We start from the raw sequence: 20,571 nt of genomic DNA, 5'->3' as shown, positions 1-20,571 counted from the left end.
GAAAAGGGAATTGTTATATTATTTTCCAAAATCCTTTTTGAATGTTACTTCTCCAATAGAAAAAATTTATATTTCTTAGATTTTAGCATAGTATGCTTTAATTTATAGTAGTTTAATGCTTACAACAATTGAGACAAAAGAGGAGGGAGAAAAGGTCAATAGAGCTGATTCAACAGGATGAAGAAAAACGAGTTGAGCTTGAAAACGCAACAATTAAACATTCCAAGGAGGTAGATTCTACTGTCCTGGGAAAATACAGCATTTGGAGGCGGGAGAATGAGAATGAGAATTCTGACTCCACTGTTAGATTGATGCGAGACCAACTGATCATGGCTAGGGTGTATTCAAGCATTTCCCAGGCTAGGAATAATCTTGATTTATACCATGAATTGATGCTTCGTATTAAAGAATGTCAGCGTACATTGGGTGAGGCTAATGCAGATTCTGATCTACCTCAAAGGTAATAGTTTTCACATTGGCTGCTTCTAAATCAAGAGTAGTAAGTGCTTCCATTTGCATTTGGTGTTCATATCCTTTGTTTCTTTTAAAGTTGCAGTCTGTGTGTCAATCTTTCTGCTTTTCATTCTCTTTTTCATGGCCGATAATTGATATGAATGTTTCAGTGCACCTGAGAAGATCAAGGCTATGGGTCATGTCCTATCCAAGGCTAGAGAACAATTTTATGACTGTGGGATAGTAACAAAGAAGTTGCGAGCCATGCTTCAGTCTACAGATGAGCAAGTAAGGACCTTGAAAAAGCAAAGTACATTTTTAAGTCAGTTGGCAACAAAGACTGTTCCCAAGGGCCTACATTATCTATCCATGTGATTGACCATGGATTATTACTTGCTTGCCCTTGAAAAGTGAAATTTCCTAAAAAGGACAAGTTGGAGGATCCAACTCTTTATCACTATGCATTATTTTCTGACAATGTATTGGCTGCATCTGTGGTTGTGAATTCAACTGTCATGAATGCTAAGGTGAAGTGTTATTAATTTAAAATACTCTAAAGTTTGGAAGTCCAATAGTTTTGTTGCATTTTACATTTAATATTTGGATCTCATTGTAGGTGATTTACTTGTGTTTGCAGGAATCTCAGAAACATGTATTTCATCTCGTCACAGACAAGTTAAATTTTGGGGCCATGAAAATGTGGTTTTTACTTAATCCCCCAAGGAAAGTTGCGATACATGTAGAAAATGTTGATGATTTTAAATGGCTCAACTCCTCCTATTTCCCTGTGCTTTTCCAACTTGAATCCGAAGCTATGAAGGATTATTATTTCAAGGCAAATCACTTGACTACACTCTCAGCATGTTCCTCCAATTTGAAATATATAAATCCAAAATATTTAGCCAAGCACTTTGATCCTAATGCTTGTGGTTGGGCATATGGGATTAATGTATTTGATCTCAAAGAATGGAAGAAACCAGATATAACTGGAATATATCACAAGTGGTAGAACATGGCAAGTGTGTAGTGTGGTTTCTTTATACTAATTCCTGTGATGCTTACTTTAAAGTATTTGAAGTAAATCTGAAGTAATTAGCTAGAAAACTTAATGGGTTTTTCTCTGTTTGATTTCGAAGTTTTTATTTTATTGTATGTCAAAATGAGGATAGAGTGTTGTGGAAGCTCAGAACACTACACCCCTAGATTTTCACATTGGCTACTTCTAAATCGAGAGTAGTTAGTGCTTCCATTTTCATTGGGTTTTCATATCCTTTATTTCTTTTAAAGTTGCAGTCTGTGTGGCAATCTTTCTGCTTTTCATTCTATTTTTCATGACCAATAATTGATATGAATGTTTCAGTGCACCTGAGAAGATCAAGGCTATGGGTCATGTCCTATCCAAGGCTAGAGAACAATTTTATGGTTGTGCGACAGTAACAAAGAAGTTGCAAGCCATGCTTCAGTCTGTAGACGAGAAAGTAAGGACCTTGGAAAACCAAAGTAAATTTTTAAGTCAGGTGGCAACGAAGTCTATTCCCAAGGGCCTACATTTTCTGTCCATGCGATTAACCATAGATTATTACTTTCTTCCTCTTGAAAAGGGATAAGTTCCTAAAAAGGACAAGTTGGAGGATCTGACTATTTATTATTATGCATTATTTTCTAACAATGTATTGGCTGCATATGTGGTTGTGAATTCGACTATCATGAATTCTAAGGTTAAGTGTTATTAATTTAAATTACTCTAAAGTTTGGAATTCCAATAGTTTTGCTGCATTTTACATTTAATATTTGGATCTCATTGTAGGCGATTTACATGTGTTTGTAGGAATCTAAGAAACATGTATTTCATCTCATCACAAACAAGTTAAATTTCGGGGGCGTGAAAATGTGGTTTTTACTTAATCCCCTAGGGAAAGTTGTGATACATGTAGAAAATGTTGATGATTTTAAATGGCTCAATTCCTCCTATTTCCCTGTGCTTCGCCAACTTGAATCCACAGCTATGAAGGATTATTATTTCAAGGCAGATCACTCGACTACACTCTCACCATGTTCCTCCAATTTGAAATATATAAATCCAAAATATTTATCCATGGTAAATCATTTTCATTTCTATCTTCCACAAGTTTATCCCAAAATGGACAAGATCCTTTTCTTAGATGATGATATTGTGGTGCAGAAAGATTTGACACCCTTGTGATCAGTAGATCTTCATAGAAATGTTATTGGTTCAATGGAAACTTGTGGAGAAAGCTTTTAGTGGCTTGACAAACACCTGAATTTTCCCAATCCATACACAACCAAGCACTTTGATCCTAATGCTTGTGGTTGGGCATATGGGATGAATGTATTTGATCTCAAAGAATGGGACAAACAAGATATGACTGGAATATATCACAAGTGGTAGAACACGGTAAGTGTGTAATGTGGTTTATTTATGTTAATTCCTGTGATGCTTACTTTAAAGTATTTGAAGTAAATTTGAAGTAATTAGCTAGAAGACTTAATGGGTTTTTCTTTGCTCGATTTCTAAGTTTTTTTCTTTATTGTGTGTCAGAATGAGGATAGAGTGTTGTGGAAGCTTGGAACACTACCGCTTAGATTGAACGTTTTATGGCTTGAACCATCCTTTAGACAAGTCTTAGCATGTGCTGCGTTTAGGATATAATCCAAGCGTGGACCATTCAGAGATTGACAATGCAATTGTTGTTCATTACAATGGGAGCATGAAACCTTGGTTAGACCTAGAAATGACGAAGTGCAGGCCTTACTAGACAAAATATATAAAATATGATCATCCTTTCTTACAACAGTGCAATATAAATGAATAGTTGTGATGTCAATCATCATACTATAATAGATTGTCAAATGTAAAGTGTAAAGGTCCTTGATTCTGGTTGATAATTCATTCTAATTCATTTGTTTTTGGAGTTCCACAAAAGGTTTCTAGTTTATGGCTTAATGAGTCAGGTTTTTGGAGGTGCAGTGGCCTAGCCAAGTTTAAGATTTACAAATTTTATGTCCTCATTGTATTCATTCATAGATGGAAGTAAAATCCTATATAAGTATTCTTTTCTTTGTTAGTTAATATTTCTCTTTCATCAAGTAATTACACACATTGTTCTTCCAAGAGCACATAGAAGTAAAAGACACAAAGACTTAGGCTTTCAAGGTAGGGAAAAACCTCTCAATAAAGGAAAACCAAACAATCCTCCTCTTATTGAATTTATTCAAAATGAGATATTCAACACAAGACCAAAGAGTCCCTCCAAGTTAGACCTCTTCTTTAAGTCAAGGTGAATAATTGAGTCTCTGCCTAGTCAAAGTTAGAACCAGCTTTTGAATTTCTGTCCTTATTGTAGGTTTAGTCTCTTATTATAATACACTGACTTCCAATTACAGACTCTTTGCCTTCTATTACTGATCTTTAGCTACTACAGCAAACCCTTGACTCTTTACCATAGATATTTAGATCCTGATGCAAATAGATAGCTTTAGATTGAGATTCAGCTTAGTCACAGACTTCAGTTTATTCAAGCTTTGTAGACTTATTTTTATCATCAGTTTTTCTTCTCACATTGGATTACAGACTTCGAGTTTTTTCACTTTCTTGGTTGCTACCCAAAAGAGGTCGAATATAGGCTAAAACTCTTGGATATCATTCTCTATGAGCTTTGACGTAACTAAAGAAATAGTGACTATGCCTGGATTGTTGCATTTGTAATGTTGAAATGTCCTACAATCTTTGCCTGTGACAAGATGCAATAGCCCTAATTAGACAACACTCAAACTAGCTCAATTTAGTGTTTAACTACCATGACCAATTCCTTCATTTTCCCATAGTAGATATGCTGCAATAGTCTCACATGGAGCGAGGGTTAATTTGCACATGGACATCTCTCTTTTGACAATGAAGGCAATGTGCTAGGATCTCATCTAATATATGTTCCTAAGACTGAAATAAATAACTCTCCATTGAATTTCTATTAGCATCATTTAGAAACTCTTGATTGATTGATGCTCTATGAAATGCATCATCTCTGAGTTACTCATAATCCACTTTCTTGTTGAGTTAGAGATCAACTGCCATGGTTATGGAGATGTTGCATTTCCTTAAGGAGTTGCTAATTTGGTTTCTGTATGACTATTAAGAATCTCTCTCTCCTTACCTGGAGTGTTCTTAAGCATTCTTGGGTGGATTCTACTTACCAGAGTCGTTTCCCTCTCCCCTGAGCATTATTTTCATTTGATGACAGGAGTTTGAGCTCAATCTTGGTTGTCTAAGAGGCCATACGTACTAGACAAGGCCATACATAACTGTAGGATATCATTGGCTTTCCAATTTCCCTTCATTCCCATAAATCCATTGAATACATGGGTGCTGAAATCTACAAGGAAAATCATTCTTACTATGTATTTATGGTAGAATGTAATTATATTATAATGTTTTTAAATTGAGATTCATTATTTGAGTGATTCAAATTATATGTTGTTCCATTGGTATTGGGAATCGTTACATGAGAACCCATTAACTACAATTATTCACCAATAATATCTAAAGGTTGTTCTGTACTAGAATGATGATTGTCTAGTATGATGTATAATGAGGATAAGGTTGAAGAAATGAATGAGGAGAAATCACATTCAAGGGGCAGTGTGGATGAAATTTGTACTGTAGAAAAATAAGATACAATAGTATGGACAAATATGGACAAATTCTGATCAAGAACTGATTTCGCACTTATTGCATATTCAACTGGTGGATCTATATCTTCTTGTATTGATAATATGGAAGATCAAGATTACATACAACAATGTATACACACTTTTACCTTAAGGAAAAGTGTTGGGCAAAAGACCCTCAAGGAAAACTCCCCTGAGACAAGTATCAAGTCAGTGAGCAAAAACTCTTGTAAAAATGCTAGTAGTCAATTGTCCAAGGGTGATTTTTGGATGCCCTCACAAGAACTAAAGATTGTATCTGACTATCCAAAGGATCTTCTCTTAACTAAGAAGGGAATGCTAATAAATGCTTATGGGAAAAACGCAGAACACATTTATCTTTGGTTGGGAGTTTATCCATATTCCCATGATGTAAATAGTTATAATGTCATGTTGAGTAGATTTTTGGCACACCTTTAAGAAGGTATCATTATTGAATGGGGGCTAGAAATATAAAATGTTATCCATTGAATTAGATATAGGATTATATTTGTCTAGATGGGAAGGTTGATATAGTTTGAGCTTGTAGGAATTAATTATTGGAGAATACCCTATTGCAGAGGAAGCTTTGGGTTGAATGAAATTTCATGAACCTACTGTAGAATATGTGAGCTAAATTTTTTATTTTTAATATATTTTTTCCTTATACTATTTCTTATGATGGATGGCATATGATATGTAGGAAGATTTTCACTCTATAGAAGATATTCATGGCCTTGTGTATGGTCAAGAAGATTCCTAAACCTCAAATGATGACAATCTGCTATTTGGATATTAGAAAGTCATTTGTATCATGCTTATGCATGGTACAAGCTCTATATCCTCTAGAAAAGCTACAATAAATACTTAGCATAGAAGGATTTGTAGTTGATGGCATCATCTGGATTGTTGGTTGCCATTGTGAAATGGGATGAGGGAAATGTGTAGAAAAATCATATTCTAGAAACCATTTATCTTTGGTTGGGAGTTTACCCATATTGCCCATGATGTAAATAGTTATAATGTCATGTTGAGTAGATTTTTGGCACACCTTTAAGAAGGTATCACTATCGAATGGGGGCCATAAATCTAAAATGTTATCTATTGAATTAGATATAGGATTATATTTGTCTAGATGGGAAGGTTGATATAGTTTGATCTTGTAGGAATTAATTATTGGAGAATACCCTATTGCAGAGGAAGCTTTGGGTTGAATCAAATTTCATGAACCTACTCTAGAATCTATGAGCTAAATTATTTTATTTTTAATATATCTTTGCCTTATACTATTTCTTATGATAGATGGCATATGATATGTAGGAAGCTTTTCACTCTATAGAAGATATTCATGGCCTTGTGTATGGTCAAGAATATTCCTAAACCTCAAATGACGAAAATCTACTATTCAAAGTTAACAAAGATATTTTGGATATTAGAAAGTCATTTGTATCATGCTTATGCATGGTACAAGCTCTATATCCTCCAAAAAAACTTCAATAAATACTTAGCATAGAAGGATCTGTAGCTAATGGCATCATTTTGATTGTTGGATGCCATTTCTATTATGCCCTATGATCACAAGCAAGGGGCTCACCATTTTGAGTTGGAGAATGAGAAGGAAAGAAGTTCAAGTATGGCTAGTCTTCTAAGTTTTGGGATTTAGTTTGGATTCTAAAATGGATACCAAAGAAGTGGTAAGTTATTTCAATGAAAAGGCTTAAGTTCATCTGTCACTGTTTGGGATGCTTACATTTGTATAGGTTTTTCTAGTATAAGTATTATACTTTATGCTTAGTTCAAGGAGTTTTCTTCCAATATGTCTAATAATAATATGTTGTTTTGGCAATTGTCATGCTCAACACTTCTATCTGAATTGGTAAGTAATAGGTACAAAGATCATTAAAGAATTTATTTTTGAAATCAAGTCTTTCCTTAATGTTTCTGTGAAGTCAGAGCGCACATATATTCTTCTAAGATATTTTTATGCTTGTACAGGTTACCTCCCATATGTCTTTCCATATGTACCTTGTACCTTGTTAGCTCCCAATGTACCTTGTTACCTCTAAACTTGCAAGTAAACTGTTACTTTCCATATGAAGAATTATCAGCCACTGTTATAGATATTTTTGCGCCCTGCAACCCCAGGCATAAAATTTCCATAAACTAAGGGCTCCTAAGTCCCTAAAAGTGTTGTTCCAACCCCTAAAGGAACAAGGTCAACTGATTACAGCTTCTCCCAGAAGTTCTCCATGAAAAACTACTCAGAACTGGTCAAAACAGGATCATTTCACTTGCTCCATGGCTAGGGTGCGATGCATCTCACCTAAGTACACTCAGTGGGTGCGTTGCATTTCAAAAAGCCCTTCTATGGGGTGCAATGGGCGAGAAGAGACAAATGGCAGTGTCAATCCGCAAGGTGGAGAAACATGGAATCTTCCAGGAACTTCTCCTGTGACACTTGCCTCTCTAAATTCAACCAAGGATGAGTAAGAGATCATCAATCTCCAAGTGGAAGTAAGAACTATCAGAGGGAAGACACTAATCAGATCACAAGCTGACTCATCTCCCTTATAGATATCTATATATGGATCCCTCATCCCAGAGATCCAGAGGCTGGAATTTTACATCTTGTAAGGAATTGCTGTTAGTTTCTTGAGGCAACATCATAGTGTTGGGTGATCTAAGCTTTGTGTGAGGTGAAGAAGGGATTAATTGCAGAGAGGATGATGTTGGGTCAGAACAGCTGGTTGTAACTCTCTTGGCTCTTTCTTGATTATCAATAATGATATTCAAGTTTTCCTCCATACTTTTGTGTAATCTGTATTTTGTGCATTTGTATGGTCAATTTACATCTGACCCTAGATTGTTTATGATAATAGATCCATGTTCTTGTATAGTTTTATGTTGCCTTGATCCTACAGGTACTCTGTGAAGTTGAGTATAGGAGAAGGCAAGTAGCAAAGGACTATCAGAAGAGAGAGGAACCAAACAAGGAGTCAAGCGCAAGACAGAGGTTGGTCTCCTTTATTCTTCTCTCATCTATCTTTCATAAAGGGAAACGAAAGTAGACTTTACTTTGTTTGTTTCTAAGGTAGCTGCCACACCTTAGTGGGATGAGCAGTTTTTTATAGACACTTTTCCCTGTAACAAAATGGCGACTCCGCTGGGGAGTGAATAGATTGTTTGTTTATCTGCATTTGTTTACTTTATAAACTTACAGACGGAGCCTGAAGCCAAGCCAGCTAGCCTTCGAACTGCATTTGTTTTACGAATGCAAAGTAGATCAATGTTGCTTCAGTCAATCTCCGGGTTTGTTTATGAATTAAACACTTGATCTAAAAGCTCTCTAATTTCCCTTGTGGTAGCTTTAGTAACCTCTTTAGATCTACCCCTGTTGTTGAGTTACTGATTACCACTTGCTTGGCCAAAATCCCTGAACTGAACTGCAAACTGTGACCCGGAACCCATTCAAAGTCTCGTCCCTGGTCCATCGCACCCTCTGTTCTGTGAAACTAACATTCAACGCACTTCCCGAGTGTAGCAGGTGCGCTGCATCTCAGTTTCCCTGTGTTACAGGTGCGCTGATCAGACTAGGCCTTGTTCCTGAATCTTGGTTTCTGTGTTCACTCTTTTCAATTCTATTCATGAGTTTTGCTGCCTGTAATCAGTACACCTCTGTTTGAAACCCTTTTCCTTGCTATTATTCTGCCTCCATTGTGCAAAGAACTGTAAATGTTTTAGTGTATTTTATCATCATTTTTAGTTCTCTTTTGCAAAAAAGTAACATAATCGAGTTGTCGTTCTTTGATCTGAAAGTGTCGTAGCTATCGTTTTCAGCCATAGGAGACAATCCCCTTGTTTGGTAGTCGATTATATGAGTTACTATTGCATATGATTTGAATTTGTGAGTTTTGACGTGTCGAAAAGCAATATTTCATTTCAAAATCGCTAAGTGTCTCTCTTATCCTCACTTCATTTTGGAAAGAAATTTGTTAAGTACTGTCGCTTTAAAAGTAATTCAGATTTGTGCATAAGCTTTCTTTTTATCATCTACATATTAAGAAAGTTGAAAACAAATACATGCATGTGCATTTGCATTTAGGCTGTTTGATTGGTTTTATTTAGGACAGTGCATATAGTGTGTGCTCTTTGCTCTTTGTTGAAAGAATACTGTTTATCTTTCCTTAGTAGCTATGATTTTCATGGCATAAAGAAGATAAAATGATTGTTTATCATCTTAGATTGCATTTTAGGAATTGCATATATACATCACGCGTTGAACCTGAAAGGCAAATTTCTTAAGAAAGATCAACTATAAAATAAATTGAATGAATCTAACAATGCTTTGGAACCTAACACACAACATCTAGAAGTCTAGGATAGAGACGTGTTCCAGCGTCGTAAAACATGGTAACTGTTGCTTTCATTGTTGGTTGGGTGATTCCTCCACTTTGAGACGACAAGTGCTAATATGGACTTGTGCTCCCACATACCGTCGAGTATATTTTGGGAAACCACAATAGGCTTTATCCTTTATCCATAGGAAGCTATGTATGCTGCCCTATCGATCGCAATGCACTGAACATAACATTTGGGAAGATTGACTGCCGTACCGTAAAAAGTATTCTGCAGTTTTGTGATTGGTTTGGTAATCCCTCTACCTAGATTTCCAGAGCAGTCCCTTTCGTTCCTTTTCAGACTCCTCAACGGAAAAGGTCCATCTGAGCACTTGTCACTTTAGGCTCATTAAAAATCGAAGGCGACTAGAGTCATCTTTTGTTTTTTCTCAACTCTTTAAAATTGAAAAAACAAGTTGTGTCAAAGCGTCTAAAATTCATTTAATTCAGAAATATACTTCCCCTTTGATTTTTAGTTGATCGAATAATTCGCAATCGTTGAAGAAAGTCAATTGAAACCCCGTCGCTCACGGAGGCTTACAAGTCAACCATCTTTGTCTCCGGAATCAAAATTATTACGGACAAATCGAACTCGTTTAACCGGTTCCAAATCTCCTGGTAAAGTTAGAACAAGTGTTCCTACGACATCAGAGACTCCGGTTACTCCAAACATTTCTGGTATCCCTACCTTTACAGAAGAAGTTTAGCATCCACTGAAGGACAATAATACTGATCCTAGTCTGAGGGTAAACACTTGTGTTACTGAACCAGTTTCATCTACAACTGGTTCGAAGAGTGTTGTTTCCCAAACATTTGTCGCTGCAGATTCCATACCTTCTTCGGCACCAGAAATATTTTATGGACCTGACGGTCTACCTCTTCCACCTGGTCTGATTGCTATAGAAGATATCGTGGAGGATCCTCCATCTAGTACTCCATCGCAATTTGGAGTCGAGATCACTCTGTATCCTTCTTCATCAGAAATTAGTCTACTGCCATCGGAAGCTCCTGTAGAATCGCTACGTAATCTTTTGGATAGACTAGAAATGTCTGAACAACCGTCAACATCTAGGAATGTGTTGTCTGACACAGCGAGGGCAGAACTTCCTGCTGTCACTCCAACAATGTTTGCCAGCATACCATCTGTCCCAACTAGCTCTCAGTCACTAGAAGGGGCCCACTCAGTGGCTATTTCGACAGTATAGTCCATTCCTGTTTGTTCATCTGGAATAGTATCCGGAAACTCTTATGTTGGGTCTCAACAAATTGATCTTTCAGGATGTCAATTTGGGCAGTCCGGTCCTCAAGGGAAAACTATACCTTTAAGTATCGGATTACCGCCGTATGGGGGGAAGTATACCCTTTCATTATCTCCTCCGGGAGGACAGTCATACGAGAGTTCACAACAAAATTCAGTTTATGCTGGAATAACATCTGGCGGTTGGTTATCGATACTACCTCAACAACCAAGAATTGTATATTCGATGCAACAATGTTTACCTATGTCAAATATAGCAACTACACAAGCTATTGTGACGGTGTCGCAAGTACAAGTGCTGCATGTTGTATGACGACCTCAGGTTTCTCAGGTTGTAATGAAACAGCCTCTTGACCCTATGACTCAACCACAATCATCGACTGGTGGGATAACACAGGCCCAAACAGGTACAATTACCCATCATCTTGCTCAAACAGTTAGTATCGGGCAACAACACATGGCGTCACAACCATGGTTGGTGCAATACCAACAACTGCAATTCCAACAAGTATACCAAGGATCTGAGCAACAAATCTTTGAAAATAGTGGGCAGCCGTACATTCAAAATGGTCAAAACCAACCATTCTAAAATGGTTATTCCCACTAACCTTACCAAATTTACCAGCATCAAATGCATTATGCTGGTATGCAAAGACCAACTGCTCAGGCGATTCCATCTTATCCTGGGTATGCTTCGCCTAACCTGAATCAACAGTTACCCTTCGTGGCGAATTTAGAGTTACCAGATCTAAATCGGTTAACAAACGATCCAGTCACTTACGCCCCTTGGTGGCCCGCGATTACGCATAAACTTCTGTTAGATATTCCTAAATTTAATGGAAATCTGGGTGAATATCCGTCGAATCATGTGATTACGTTTCATCTGTGGTGTTCATCAAACACCCTAAACGATGATTCGATTAGGCTTCGCCTTTTTCAGAGGAAGTTAATTGGTCCGGCAGAAAAATGGTGTATCAAATTGCCCAAAGCTTCGTTTGACAAGTTCAGTACCCTAGCGACAACCTTTTTAACCCATTTTTAGTTACCGATAAGGTACGAAATGGGAACAAAACTTCTTACCAATTTCAAACAAACAACAACCACTCACATATCTGATCATATTCATGAGTGGCGACGTCGTCGTAGAATGGTAAAAACATATGTTCCTGATCAGCTGCTAGCTGAATGGTTTATTAAGTCATTATTACCTTCTATCACAGAAGATGTGGCAAAGGGAGCAGTTGTCACTGAAGAGCAAGTTATTGCCCGTGCACAATATCTAGACTTGATCTATACTCAGTCTGGCACGCTCTATGATAAAATACCTGATGCTCCTAGACCAGAATTTTCCGTTCCTCTCCCTCCTAAATCAAACAAAGACTCTCATGCCGGTGATGGCATGATAGCTACGACAAGCACAAAATAAAAAAAGGCTACATCTAAGAAAGCCCATAAGATTTCTGATCAAAATGCAAATGAAGAACTTCCTGCCTCAGAGGTAAATGTCGTGTCGACCGACAAGGGCAAACAACTGAAGCAACTGGGGGCAAGAAGAAAAAGAAAGGGAGAAAGAAGAAGCAGGGTGAGTCATCTCCTGGAAAACCTTCAGCAAACCCTTCTAGGCAAAGGAAACACCTTGTGGGGTGTCATATATGTGATGAGGATCATTGGACGAGTGATTTTCCACAAAAAGTCGAGCTTAAGAAATTGTTCAAGAGTTCAAAAACCTCGGCAGTATTGACTGATCCGTTTCCTAACCCAAGAACAAATCTGGTTGCTAGCAACAATCCTTCCCCGTCCCAAGTGCTAATGTTGACCATTTCAAAGCAGCAAAATGATGCTTTGATATCGACAAGGGATAAAGATTACAGGAATCCACAACTGTCGAACAACAAGGATAAAGATCAACCTAGTAGTTCGACAACAACTTTGACCGAAGGTGGGATTGACCCAACGGATTCCAATCTTGTATCCTTCAATCACAAAAGATATGACCCTCAGTTACCAGCTCAACTAGCTTTCCTTATTCAAGTTAAAGCCCTAAAGAAAACTGTTCATAGAACAATTATTGATGAGGGGGCATCTACATGTATTATGTCGATGAGTTGTTGGAAAAATTTAGGCTCACCACCCTTGTTGCGATCATCAACAATGTTAAAAGCATTTGATGGACGATCATACACTCCATACAGGATTTTAAGTAACTTGCAAGTTGAACTAGGGGGCAAAATAGTAGAGATTGATGTTGAAGTAATCAACGGAAAACTTGATTACAACATCCTACTAGGAAGGCCCTGGATATATGCCATGGCTGCTGTTGTTTCAACCTACTTCAGGAAGATTGCATTTCCTTTTCAAGGAGGGATAACAATCGTCGACCAACAAACATTTCTCCCCAACAATTCACAAGTTATGGGAGGCATTCCAATGATCCATGGAAGCAATCTTTCGCTTCGAAATATTGGAGTAGGCCTCCTAAAAGACCCTGCCTTAATGGGTACTTTTTCCCTACCGTCTCCGAGTAATCTGGCGGAAGAGGCCACAGTGGAAACCTGCAATATGAAATCTTCTATATCTAATGGATTTAGAAGATTCCTAAACATTTTGTCAGCATGGATCATCACCATTTTAGAAATATTATAGCAATCAATTTTCTTGGCTTGGGGAGGAAACCCAAATCAACGCTCATCGAGTGTTTGGATAAATAGGTCTGAGGAATATGCCACCTCTTCAAATCCTTGGTCGGATGTACACTCTACAAACAAAGGAATAATTCAGTCAATGATGTTAGGAGAGGCACCATGGGAAGATTACCACCATCGTTCCCATCTCCCGTATTACAACGAATATTATTCCAATGACCTTAATCATCCATCAGTTTTTGATTTTCTATCAAATACTGTAAATATGGTGGATTTCGAGGATGGTTCTTATCTCGTGTCAACCTCATTAAAAAATGAAACAAGGAAACCTGAGGATAGTTCTTTTCCTGTGTCAACCTCATTAAAAAATGAAACAAATCCCTTTCCAAATCGAGTCTTTCAAAGATCTCGAAGGTAAACCTTCATTCCAGCAACCGTGTTGAAAGCAATGAAGCTTGGGGGGCATGCTCCTCGATTTGCGTTATTATGCTGAGGGCATGCAAACTTATCACGAGCAGTGTTACCGTAGGGTTTAAGCTCGTTAAAAAATAAACCCGCCTCGAGTAGTTTTAGGACATAGTTCAAGCTCGTTAAAAAATAAACATAAGACATGAGCAAATGTTTCTTCCTGCGTTTAAGCTCATTAAAAAATGAATAGGTAAATAACCATCGTGAATGTAGTACTTCAGCCTTTAAAGCCTTGGTCGTGTTCTAATCATTCACCTCCACTTTGTATTAGCCGATCATTCACCTCCATTTGATTATTTACCCCTTTTGAGGAACAGCTGCGAAGAGTGATCCTATTAGCCATCCTTATAACACTGCCGTGATTGGAAAATTCCAAAACCTTACCTGGAATCCGTTGCTACCCAATTTTATCACTCGTTCCTCAAAGATGAGTCTCCTTTAAGCTATTTTCAATTGACTTGTAAAATATGAAAAGATTGCCGAGCCATTGGCCTCTCCAACTCGTTAAAGTGACCGGAAGTGCTATCCCTCCTTTAGATTTTAATCTTTTTGGACCTGAGGGATTACTACACAAAAATATCGAGCGCTTGTTTTGTTCGGCTCATTAAAAGTATCGAAAATTCATCCCTTTTGTATTGTTTTATACTTTTTCAGACTTAAGGGATTAGATGACAAAAAAGGAGTTTTGGAGTTTCCTTTACGTCCCTTTTCAGACTCTCTAAAATTGAAAAGGACCAAGTTATCTTTTTCGTTAAACTCGTTAAAAACCCTAATAGCGACAAACTTGTCCATAGTAGACAAGAATGAGTTTCACTATCGCTAGGCTCGTTAAAACATAGCGATGGGTTTGCCCGAAGGGAAAATTATAGAACAAGCATATGTTATCCTCCTCAAGCTTGACAAAAAAAAAGAGGTAGTGGTCAGCAATGACTGGGGAAAAATTGGGAAGAAAACTTGAAGAAACTTTGTTGGTAGCCAGTTGCTCTTGAACATGTCACTTTCACTCTGCATCCAAGTCGGCTTGGGTTGTTTAATTCACCGTCACATCACCATGGTCACGTCACACCATCCACATTTGGGGTTAATGTTACCAATCCATCATGTCAGTGTCGCCGATATGTTCAAGAGAAGTCACTCAGAGAATTCACCTATGTCTCACCCGCTGCAATACACTTACGCTCCATTCTTTCATGACTGCCACCCTGAACCTTATATCACCAGACCGTTTTCACCTCCATTAAAATCATTTGCTCCATTCCGTGTCATCGATGTGGGATTCATTAAGGCCCTCCTATGACGGATCGCTTCTTGTCGACATCAGCTCATTATCCAAGAAGTCGATCTAGGAACACCCCTTTCAGTACTTTGAAGCTTGCATGCCTCAATGGCAAGTTTGTCACTTCCGGCGAAAGGTGTACATCAATGGCCTTCGACCGAAAGATTTTGCGTGGTGTTCGATGCCAAGTCCTTTATTCATGCCATGTGAATTGTACTGCAGTACCTTGAGGGTCATTATCATTCTCGGTGATTCCTTTTGCGCCTGTTAACAGCTTACATCATTGGCTGGTAATCAGGCGATGTCTTTCCATGTTCGACTCCAGAACATCTCTCACATGGATCGACTTGTACTTTGAGTGAAGATCGAACGAGATTGAAGACCCCAGATCTAGTTTCATCCATCCGGGTTGCGATATATATTCAGGAAAATAAAGACATCGAATGTACCTCATTGCTGCACAGATAATCATCCAATCAAAGGGATGATGGCTCTACCAGAATCATCAGTCTACACTCAAACGATTGTCTGTCCTATGTACATGAAAATGAATTTATAAAGCTGAGCATGGGAATGCCCGCCTCAGCTAGATCATGAAAATATTATGAATATAATGTATTGTATTGTATCTTATTATAGGTCTCCTCCCAGCTTGAAAGAACTTCGGATCCTCATGATAAAGCATTTCACTCGACATCAAAAAAGGTTAACGACTTCATGCTTTAGGGGGCAACTTTTATAGATATTTTTGGGCGCTGCAACCCCATGCATAAAATTTCCATAAACTAAGGGCTCCTAAGTCCCTAAAAGTGTTGTTCCAACACCTAAAGGAACAAGGTCAACTGATTACAACTTCTCCCAGAAGTTCTCCATTAAAAACTACTCAGAACTGGTCAAAACAGGATCATTTCACTTGCTCCATGGCCAGGGTGCGATGCATCTCACCTAAGTACACTCAGTGGTTGCGTTGCATTTCAAAAATCCCTTCTATGGGGTGCGATGGGTGAGAAGAGACAAATGGCAGTGTCAATGCGCAAGGTGGAGAAACATAGAATATTCTAGAAACTTCTCTTGTGACACTTGCCTCTCTGAATTCGACCAAGGATGAGTAAGAGATCATAAATCTCCAAGTGGAAGCAAGAACTATCAGAGGGAAGACACTAATCAAAAAACAAGCTGACTCATCCCCCTTACAGATATATATATATGGATCCCTCATCCCGGAGATCCAGAGGCTTTCATCTTGTAAGGAATTGCTGCTAGTTTCTTGAGGCAACATCATAGTGTTGGGTGATCTAAGCTTTGTATGAGGTGAAGAAGGGCTTACTTGCTGAGAGGATGATGCTGGGTCGGAACAATTGGTTGTAACTCTCTTGGCTCTTTCTTGATTATCAATAAATTTATTTAAGTTTTCCTCCATACTTTTGTGTAATCTCTATTTTTTTCATTTGTATGGTCAATTTACATCTGACCCTAGATTGTTTATGATAATAGATCCATGTTCTTGTATAGTTTTATGCTGCTTTGATCCTACAGGTACTCTGTGAAGCTGGCTATACGAGAAGGCAAGTAGCAAAGGACTATCAGAAGAGAGAGGAACTGAATAAGGAGTCAAGCGCAAGACAGAGGTTGGTCTCCTTTATTCTTCTCTCATCTTTCATAAAGGAAAATGAAAGTAGACTTTACTTTGTTTGTTTCTAAGGTAGCTACCACACCTTAGTGGGATGAGCAGTTCTGTATAGACACTTTTCCCTGTAACAGCCACTGAGACAGAAATCAATGTTTCACTTGCCAAAGGTCCCAATGTTCAATCAAAAGCAGTACCCATAGCAGCAACTCCACCTCCTATCCTAGATATGCTTGGTTATTTGATAGGTTTAGGCAATGTTTTTTTGGCAGTTGTCATGCTCAACACTTTTATTTGAATTGGTAAGTAATAGGTACAGAGATCATTAAAGAATTTATTTTTTAAATTAAGTCTTTCCTTGATGTTGCTGAGAAGTCAGAGCACACATATATTCTTCTAAGCACTTTTTATGCTTGTACAGGTTACCTCCCATATGTCTTTCCATATGTACCTTGTACCTTGTTACCTCCCAATGTACCTTGTTACCTCCAAACTTGCAAGTAAACTGTTACCTTCCATATGAAGAATTATCAGCCACTGAGACAGAAATCAATGTTTCACCTGCAAAAGGTCCTAATGTTCAATCAAAAGTAGTACCCATGGTAGCAACTCCACCTCCTATCCTAGATCTTCTTGGTTATTTGATAAGTTTAGGCAATGCAGTTGTCCCTAGAGATTAGTGCGGAATAGGCTCTGGGTGGGTATAAAATAGTCAATTCCATTTCTTTCTGTAAATAAGAAATGGAAAAAATTGGGTTTATTGTTGTTAGATGTGAATTGTATTTACTATGATAAGAATCAACCTGATTAAAGCAACTTGTGATATTTGGTTAATGCTTTGTGCAGGCCTCCATTGCCTGTTTTACTTGCAACATCAGTATGTCAAGGCCTTCAGATCAATGGGAAACTTATATGCCGTGATGGTCAATTTTTTTATAGCTTGAAGCTTTAGAATAACTCTTCTGGTCTTGCAGCTGCTGGACCTCTGCAGATACAATGCATAAAATGTGAAAATAGTTGAGATATTAGTTCTATTTACTATAAATATTGCTAGTTTAATAGGATGTAGATGCACATCTATTTTGAGTCCTTTTCCTAAGTTTCGTTCCTGGTAAATTAGGTGCCACCATTGTAGCCTGGTAGCTCAGCACACACACTGCTACCAATGGTACTATTTCAAAACATATCTCTTGGACTGGCAAATGCTCTTTTGTAGGTGGAAGTAAAAAATAATCAACAACTTGTTTGGTATTTTAATGATAATATTTCATTTGAATTTTTCTTCACTGAGGATGGCAAGATGGAGCGTGCAACATTTCTGGATGTAATAATGAATGATAGGATCTAAATTTTAAGCTTTGGAAGTTTTCTTCATTGAGGATGGCAAGATGGAGCGTGCAACGTTTCTGGAGGTAATAATGAATGCTAGGACCATTCCCTCTCTGCCACTCTGCCTACACCTTCGACTCTGTTGGATTTTTAGGACTTTTGGGTCAGAAGGACTGGGCAGGATGGACAAGTCCAAGAGATCAAAAGGGGAAGAGGAAGAGCACATAGACGGTGAGTTTGTTCTGAACACTGAAACGCTGCAGGTCCAGGATGAGCTTGATAGGGTAAGTTCTCATGCACTCTAAAAACTGCTTTTTGGGGTTATTTTATTTTATTTTTTTTTATTTTTAATTTTATTTTTTTCTTATCTTTTTTTAAAACATTTTGCCCATTCCTTTCTCTATGTATTATTTTTTTGATTTATTGGTGCATCTGTGGATTGATTGAATTTTTGCTTGTCTGTGGGCTGCTTGAGAATGATTTGTTACAGCCCTTAAGAGCAGGTTTGAGGAAAAGAATGATTTTTTTAGTAAAACAACACTTCATCTTCATATTATTTCAGTCTTTTGGATATGGACATTTTGATTGGTTTACATATATTGTTTTTCCAATAGTGTCAGGCAAATTATTTCAAGGAAAAATTGAAACTAGAACATCCTCAAATTAGTTATTTCAGTTTTTTTTCCATATCCATTTATTGTTTGGGCGTGAGTTGGTAAAGCTCGGGGTTCAAAAAATGTAATATTTTATGTGAAAATTCTTGATCAGTTACAATCTGCCTGTTTACGATTAGGTTCATAATGACCTGGTGACCTGAGGCTCTCTCAATGTAGTATGCCGCACTCCTAAATCCCTTTTGGTCTCAATTACAGTCTGCACATTTATGATAAGGTCATAGTGGCCTGGTCACCTGGGGTACTCTCGGCCTAGTCACTGCCCCCAAAGGATCTAACAAGGTTGTTGGACTTAATGGCAAAAGCTCGCAATTCTATTCGACACCTGCCCTTAGGGAAGGGTAGACCTACCTTACCTATATGGTTGTTGACAGTTGGCTTATTCTTACATTCATTTTTTTATTAGTTGCTGGAAAGCTTTCTTGGAGGAATTAGTGGATAGATTTTAAGTTGGATTCTAGATGATAATCAGAGTATTCCTACATTACATATTTGTAATTTCATAGTTTCATTCAATTGAGGAAGAGCTAGATTCATTGTATCACTTTTGTTTTCCCTTTCCCCACTTATATAGCGATGTTGCAACTTTAGATTTTATTTTTTCCTTCTACTTTTTCTCTCTGAGATTGAATCTAAACCTATGTAGTTGATGAAATAAGTTAGGAGTGGATTCAAACAGTGAGATTTTGTTGTGGCGGTGGTGATGAATCATTTTTTCAATTGAGCATAACATGTCGATATGATATAATGGAGAAAAATGGAAAACAAAGTGAAATTTTTAAAGGGTGCATTGAGCTACTCTCTTTTGGCTATTCATCTCTAGTTATGTTGAATGTTAGAAATGGGGACCAACTGCAAAACTTTTTTTCTTTCATGAGACTACAGAAATTGGTCTCCAAATGAATTGAAAATGTGCTAGTGCACTCTCGGTTGTTCTATCACTAGTCTTACATGGGATGTTTATATTCAAGTCATTCAGGTTATTATTTTTTTTAGTTATTATATGATGTCCAACTGTGTGGGGCCTTCTACAAGTGTAAATTGCACTTAGGTATTATGGGAAATTGGGTCCTCAATTATTTTTTGTGCTTTGCCTTTCACTAGAGGGTCTTTAACATTCATTACTGTTTGGTATGATGAGCATTAAATATCATCTACCCTTCTTTGTGCTTTTCCTTTCACTATAAGGTCTTTAACATTCAATACTGTTTGATATGTTGAGCATTAGATATCATCTACCCTTCACCATAAACCATAAAAAATAAAGCTTTCTTTATATATAATTTATTTGAATGAAAAAAAGGGAGAGAGCTATTGTTTCAATTTCTCTGGCATGGCATACACCAAACTGTGAAACACATCGTTTCTATTTTAACATAATAAGCATGTAGTTCATAGAATTAAAAATCGAATTATATCAAAGCTACAAATCAAAACACCCATTTTTAAAAATCCCCCTATCAGGGAACAACATGGAAATATGCTTATTTCCATTAGAATCGAGTGTCAATGCTATGATACTTAGCTTAATGTTATGAACATTGCAGCCTGTTTACATGAGATTGCCATTGTGAACTAATGATATTCTAGGAAGGGTTGTCTTCCTTGTGTACAATCTGAAACAAGTTCTTCATTAGATATATCAAATTTTCTGATAATACAACATTCAATAATCATGTGATTTTGGATCCTATGAATAGTAATAGTGGGGTACATAGCACTGAGAATTGACCATTGTTGGCA

General features: G+C 37.5%; 1 pseudogene; it reads left to right on the top strand.

The window, feature by feature from the left end:
• The first annotated feature begins 125 nt into the window (after nucleotides 1-125).
• On the top strand, nucleotides 126-3,230 carry LOC149213209 (polygalacturonate 4-alpha-galacturonosyltransferase-like; annotated as a pseudogene).
• The last annotated feature ends 17,341 nt before the right edge of the window (nucleotides 3,231-20,571 follow it).

Source organism: Pinus tabuliformis, chromosome 1_1 (genome assembly GCF_031772625.1).
Source record: "Pinus tabuliformis cultivar Carrire ecotype Pingquan chromosome 1_1, CPIR1, whole genome shotgun sequence".
Lineage (NCBI taxonomy): Eukaryota > Viridiplantae > Streptophyta > Pinopsida > Pinales > Pinaceae > Pinus > Pinus tabuliformis.
The sequence above is the reverse complement of the archived record's forward strand: the minus strand, read 5'-3'. Positions and strand labels throughout refer to the sequence as shown.